General features: G+C 38.0%; 1 protein-coding gene across 1 annotated transcript in view; it reads right to left on the bottom strand.

Moving 5' to 3' along the window:
- Macrod2 (MACRO domain containing 2) overlaps positions 1 to 7574 on the bottom strand; it is a 1506514-nt gene that overhangs the window by 13044 nt on the left and 1485896 nt on the right. The window lies entirely within an intron of this gene.

Below are 7574 nucleotides of genomic sequence, written 5' to 3' on the forward strand. Positions count from 1 at the left end.
CCGATTCCCTCTCCAAAACTGTAATGCCAATGAAGCTGTTCAGTTTGCCATGTTTTCATCTTCACAGAGCAAAAAAGACTCTGCAGAATGGCCAACAGTTGCAGCCGTGGTGGATGTTATGAAATAGAAAAGTAACACATCAAACCAGATCACGCAGCTGTGGAGAGTATGTCTGCTCTTACGTGAGTGTGTGTGTCTGTGAGCACATGCGTGAGAACAGATGCATAATCACTGTGCTTCTCCAGAAGAAGCTCATAGCAGTCGTAGCTGTGACACTGGAAATTTTCAAGGGTCAGCAGGTTTAATGAGACTGATATTTTTAAAGCCTCCAAGCGCCTGCTGTAAGCTGAAAAACTGAATATACAAATGGACAATGGCCAGATAATCTCCAACAATAGAACTGATTTAAAACCCATGTAGCTGCCAGTGTCAGCTGCAACAGACTCAGAATATTAAGGACTTGGTCAGTGATCATCAACTTCTCTGTTTTCCATTTTCAGTGGGGGACCAACAAGAAAAAGAAAAATAGGCTCCAGAACCAATACTCAGAAGGCCTTACTTCTAGTTGGCAGTTTTCAGTTGTACCAGTTTTCAGACAGGATATTGGGTCCTTTTTGTTGTTGTTGTTCTTATAAAGGTTTCCCTCTTCTTTGGTTGAGTATATCAAACCCCTAAGTGATAATGACTGTTATGCTCACCAGAGCCACCTCTGAATAAGTAACCTCATTGGACTCACCTTCATGAATTTGCATAACACCCAACACCTAAATCTTTTTTCTTGAACTCTCTTGATGGGTAAAATAGCAGATGTTGATGTCACAATCCAAAAATACGTGAAAGAGGAGGTGGCATTTATGTATGATTTGATGCCTTCCTGATTTTTCCGTTCTACTTTCTCCTGATGAGCAAAATTTGAAAAGCAAGGCCCCTTATTACTGCTTTTTACCCATCCTGGTTTCTGCAGACCCATGAGCTCATCTCAAACCCCATCTGTAAAATGGCCAACCACATGTAGCAACTGTTATTATAAAGTGGGCTTTTTTTTGTTTGTTTTACTGGTACATAGGTCTCTGGTTAATACCAGGGCTGCTACATAAAGGATTATTTGTTTTCAATTCATTCATACCAGTGTGGGAAATTATGGAATAACATATAGGAGAGAATTCTTGTTCTGTTCCTTTTCTCCACCAAGGGACACTTGTTCTAAAACCTATTAATAAATGTTACTATAGAAGAAAAGCATTCTATGCTCCACTAAGCTTGGGGAGGGCAATGTTAAACGTTGTTAAATAATTTCTTTACTGTTGGAACCCAAAGAGTCTGTAATCCTCTGCTGTGCATGATAAAGCTCCAACAACTAAAACGAAGTATTTCATAGTTATTTGCATGTTACTGAGGGAGCATAGTGTAGTTCCAGTATTCTTCAAAACTTCCTTTGTCAGAAGCAGGAAGGAACCATGTTTGTAGGTGTCATACTCAGGCTGGAGCAGGCTTAGTTCTCCTAAGCATTGCTGGTGGGTTGTGGGGTTTGCTGGATGAGTTTGCGGGTTTAGAAATGCTACCTCCTAGATAATGCATGTCCATGAGTTAAGATTAGTTTGTGTAAAGGAAGGAAATATTGAGGAAGGTAGGAATATCAATATGTGGACTGCGAAACAACTTAAAACCAATATGTAATTCCACAACTGGCTAGACTTTTTTCCTAGGAAATCATCAACACAATAATTTCTTTTTTTTTTTTTTCTACAAATACTGGTGCAGCAAGATGGCAGTTGAGTGAAGTCCCTCTGTGGTCATCTTCCCAAAGATACACCAGTGTTAACAGCTGTTCCTTGGCCAACTACCTTTACAAGAATTAAATAAATTTAATGAGACCACAGTGCCTGTATTTGTTATAAAACGGAAAGATGCAGGCAGGCAGAAGGAGGCAGGAAGAAAAGAGTTGCTTGTATCACCTGGTCTTCAACCAGCTCATCACAGAATGAGATGACTTTCATTGGGTTGGGGTTAAGTCCAGGCTTTTGAACCCAGTACCAGGCTAGTCATGGTGAAATTCAGTGCTAGACAAAAACTTGTGATTCAGATGATAGGTCAGTAATTATAGACTGAGCTGCTAAGCCAGGTGGCACCTAGGGTGGCAGAGTGAGTAAGAAGCAAGAATCCATCTGCTAGGGAACAAGGTATGAAGGGCTTTGTTGTGCAGCCAAGTGCCAGGCCTGCTTCAGTGAGAGCCTGTACATGGCAGAAACTGAAGGCCCTGTGTGCGGTTGAAAGCTCAGACACAACCTCTAGACCAGCCCTGATGTTAGGCAGTGACCTGCATGCCAGTAAGACAGACCTGAGTTTTAGCCAGCTGAGTAACAGCCCTGGAGTAGGCTCGGGGTATACCTGCCTTCCTCCCAAGACCATGCAGGTCCCTGAAGCTGTGTGAGGGTCTGGTGTGACCCAGCTTATGGTTATGCTTGGTAGTCAGGGGACTGTCTTCAGAACCAATCCCTCAGCCACAAGTAATACAGCCATTACCAGGAGGGTACTCACAGAAATAGTTCTACAGTTTCCTTGGCACCAGGAAATACCCACACTGTAGTGCAACAGAGTTGTGTTTTGGCCTGAATCACTTCCAGCTCTTGTTAACTGTGTTGCACACCAAGACTGTTGGTCTTTGTGACTGTGAGTCTCAGGCACATCCCAGCATAGTCTCATCTGGATAGCCAAGTGACTGACTGCACCAACATTACTCACACTGTGGGTGGGATAAGGAGTGCAAGACCACATTTTTTTTTTTTTGGAAGAAGAAGGGTTGATAGGCACAAGGTTCATTCTACATCTTAGTGCTGGCCTCATAATACCAAATGCTGATTGGGCAGGTCCTTAGGCCCCCACCTTAGGCTTGTCTTTACACAAAGCCTCCAGAAGAGCTGTAGAGCCAGGGGATGACAGGTGGCTCCATTCTACTGGCTGCCTATTCCAGTCAGCATTCCCTGAGGTGAGCTGTAGCAGTCATTGCCCACAAGCCCACTTCAGCTCCAGGCAATGGGCAGTAGTGGGTATCAGGTGTCACACACCTTGGTGGCAGTGGCAGTGGTCACAGGTTTGATACAGAAGCTTGGGGCTCATTCAGTCACAATAAATTTGCTCAGAGCTGGGAAGAGACTTTTAGAACTTGGTTCCAGGGGAGGTAATGATAGAGGAGACATTTGGTTTGATCCTGACTCCAAGGAGAAAGTTGTGAGGAAAGACTACCCTTTCTAGGTGTTCCATTGTTCCTTTCTGACCTACACCTCAGTCATGTAGTTGAGGTCAACCTGTGTTTAGATTGCCCTCTAACACTAACTAGCTACCACACCACCAGTTGACTCATGCCACATCTGCACCAGGGTACTGTATATTACTGAAACATTGAAAGTGAGTACCAACTAAGAGAAAATAACCCCTTCTGGAAAGACTAGCACACAACCAGATTAGAAAAATGGAATAAATACCTGATCCTTCAATGGCCAGATGCATGATGTGCCAAAAAGCATCAAGAACTTTGAAGAAATCCTGGCCTTATCTAGAACGCAGAATAAGATCCCAGAGACTGACTAGATCATAATAGTTGTTTAAAGGAAACAAATGAGCCGAAAGAAAACTGAAACTTAAAATGATGAAATGAATTTAAAATGCCTGTAAATTATTAGGCTGAAAAATATACTTAAGAAAACTAAAAACATAACAGAAGGCATACAACTGGATAAGGAACAGAGGGCCAGTGAGATAGCTCAGCAGACTAAGCATCTGTTTAGGCAAGCTCAGGGGACCAGGTTGAATTCCCAGCACCACCTGCTGCTTGGGCCCTGCTGCTGGGCACGCTGAGCAGGCCACCATGTCTGGGATGGTGGTACACTCCTGTAATTCCAGTTCTGGGGAGGCTGAAAACAGGATCACTGTGAGCCTGAGCTGTGTAGTAAGACCCTGTACTGAATACATACAACAAAAAGAAAAAAAGATAAAGAGAAGAATTCATGAGGGTGAGGATAGGTTATTTGATAATGCACATTTTGAGAAATGCAGAAAACTTGTGGGAATTTTTGGAAAGTATTTAAAAGCAAATATTCAAGTTACTGCAGCTCAAGAAGGGCATTAGAATTTGAAAATGGTAGAAAGTTTATTCAAAGAAATGATAAAAATCTCCCCAAATGTAGAGAATATAAATATCCAGGTCTAGGAAGATGAAATGTCACTATGCAAATGTAACCAAAGTTATACCACGAAATGTAGTCATACTTTCTAAGATGAACAGATAATTCTCAGATCTAAGGAAAACAAAAAACAAATCCAAACAACAATAACAACAACAAAGAGCAAAGTTACCCCACTTCTTCTTACAGCAAACTTCTCACCAGATAACTTGCAAGCCAGAAGAAAGTGTAGAAGATTTCCAGAGTAGTGAAGGGAAGAAACTGTCACCTGAGATTATAGTACCCAGCAAAGGTAGCCTTTACAAATATAGGAGGAATAAAGACATTTCCAGACAAACAAAAGCTGAGATGACATCTCTGTCGTACCTGTTTTATAAGAAGTGCTAAACTTAGATATTAATGAGAAAGAAGAAGACATTAAGGAATGTACGTCACTGGTCAGTTATTCAAGCAAATAAGGATGTTCTAATCTTTCAATCCTGGTGTGAAAACCATTCATATCTTTAATATGAAGGCAAAACAAACTCAACAAAAGTAATATTTTAAGAGCCAAGCACTATATGGAGATGTAAAAGATGTACAAGATTATGAAAGATGTAAAAGGGGATTAAAAATAGGAAAGAGATACAAGTTTCATTTTTGAGGCTGGGGAGATGGCTCAGTAGAATAAGCACTACCCTGGCAAGCACAAGGGCCTGAGTTCAATCCCTGGTTCTGCCAAAAAAAAAAAAAAAAAAAAAAAAAAAAAAACCCAAACAAAAAAAAAAAAAAAAAAAACCCTCCAGCACAAGTTTCATTTTCTTATTACTGTAGTTTCTCTCATTTTTTCCTGTTGTTTGTTGTCATTATTTCAAAATATGTTACAATCAAATGATTTTTACAGGCCTAATAATAACCACAAAGCAAAGCTTTAAAATATAAAAATAAAGTATCAAAATATCCTCCTTTAATAAATTATGTGGCAATGGAAGACTAAGAAAGGGAAAGGACCTATAAGAAAAAAATGAAAAAACTAGTTATACAATGGCCATATTACTGCCTTCCCTCACAATAATTATCTTGACTACAAATTAATTCAATTGTCCATTTAAAAGAGTAACTGGTTAGATAAAACAGTAAGATCTAACTATATATTGCTTATAAGAAACACTTTACATCTAAGAACACACAGAGTAAAAATGAAGGGATTGGAAAAAGTATTTTATACAAAAGGAATCCAAAAGAGAGAAGGAGTTAAGCATATTTGAATCAGAGAAAACAGACTTTCAATCTAAAACAGTAAAAAAACCTTTTAGACAAAGAGTTCATTTTATGATTAAGGGATCAATTCAGCAAGAGAGTAATTCTAAATGCACACACACCTCAAATTGGAGCAAGCAAACTTACAAAGCAAATACTAATAGACCTAAAGGGAGACATAGATTCCAACATGGTAATAGTTGTGAGTTCAACACTCCACTTTCAGCCATGAAATCATCTAGACTGAAAATAAGCAGCTGTCTTATTCCAAAAGACAGAAGTAATTCTCCAAGTACATTTTATAAGGTCAGCATTATTTTGCTACCAATGCAAGATAAGGTCATAACCAAAACTATCCTTAATAAACATTGGTATAGAATCCTCACAAATACCAATGGAACAAAGATCAACAGCACAGTAATTTTATTATAATTAATTATAATCATCATAATGAGATGGGATTCATCCTAGAGATGCAGGAATAGATCAGTACATGAAAATCAATATAGTACACCACAACAGCAGCATGCTATACAAAAAGCATGTGGTCATTATATATAAATGAAGAGAAGACACTCAATAAAAGTCAGTATTTCTTCATGATAAAAAATACTGAGCAAATTAGATACAAAAGAACATACCTAAATATAATAAAGGCTATTTACAATAATCCAACTCTAATGTTACATAGAATAAGGAAAAGCTGAAAGCTCTATAAGATCTGGGACAAAACAAAGATGGCTAATTTCATCGCGTTTGTTCAATCAGGCAAGAAGACCAAAGGGAGAAGATAAATTCTCCCTATTGCATGTGGCAAGAATTTACATATGCATAACTCTAAAAACTAGTAGAAATTATGAATTCCAGAAAGTTGAAAGATACAAAATTAACACAAAAAAATCAGTACTATTGTTATCTGTACAATAGCTAGAAAAATAAATACCTAAGAATAATTTAAACTAAATTTGGTAAGGAAAGAGGTGAAAGAGCTCTACAATGAAAATTATATAGCATGAATGAAAGAAATTGAAGACAAAAAAGTGGAAAGGCTTCAGGGTGACGGATTTCCTTTTTAAATTGATACTATTGAAATGTCCATACCATTCAAAATAATTTAAAGATTCCCTTTTAATCCACATTAAAATACTAATGATATTCTTTTCAGAACTAGAAAAAATGTAAAATTTATATGGAACTACAAAAAGAAACTTGAATAGCCAATCTCATCTATCTGGAGCAAAAGGAACAAAGCAAAAAGTGTATTACTTGATGTAAAAACATACTACACTTTTTAGTAACCAAAACAACAGTTTTGGCATTAAGAAAATGGATTGGGCCGGGGAGATAGTCTAAGTGCTTGCCTGGCAAGTGGAGCTGGGTTTGATTCCCTGTACTGCATGTTGTCTTCCTGAGCCAGTCACTGAAGACTGGTATGGTGGCACACATCTGTAATCCCTGTACTGGGGAGGCTGAGACAGCAGAATCACTATGAGACTGAGCTGCACAATGAGACACTGTGCCAAAGTAATTAATTAAAAAGAAATCATAGACCAATGGAAGAGAATATACAGCCTAGAATTAAACCCATTATCTATAGCTAACTACTTTTAACAAAAAAGTTAAGGCTATTTAATGGGGCAAGAACATTTTTTTCAATAAATGGCATGGGAAAAATTGGACAGGCACGTGCAGAAGAATTAAACTTGGTCTCTACCTTTCACTATATACAAAAATCAAATTGTATAAAAATTTAAATGTAAGACCTGAAACTGAAACTGAAAATCCTGGAAGGAAGCATAGGGAAAATACTTTAAGAAATTGAATAGGCCGAGTATTTTTGTTTCATTTTGTTTTGGTTTTTTAGAACAGTACACCCCAAAAGCAAATTACAAATGTGATTACATCAAATTAAAGACTTTTGTACAGAGAAAGAAATAGAGTAAAGACAACATAAATGGATAAAATTGCTTGCCAGCTATTTAAGGGATTGAATCCAAGGTTACATAAGAAACTCCAAAGACTCAATGACAAAACAAAAGCCCCAAAGCAATTTAGAACTATGTAATAAGTCTAAACAGACGATGAAGAAGAAGAAGAAGAAGAAGAAGAAGAAGAAGAAGAAGAAGAAGAAGAAGAAGAAGAAGAAGAAGAAGA

Source organism: Octodon degus, unplaced genomic scaffold (genome assembly GCF_000260255.1).
Source record: "Octodon degus isolate 3935 unplaced genomic scaffold, OctDeg1.0 scaffold00073, whole genome shotgun sequence".
Lineage (NCBI taxonomy): Eukaryota > Metazoa > Chordata > Mammalia > Rodentia > Octodontidae > Octodon > Octodon degus.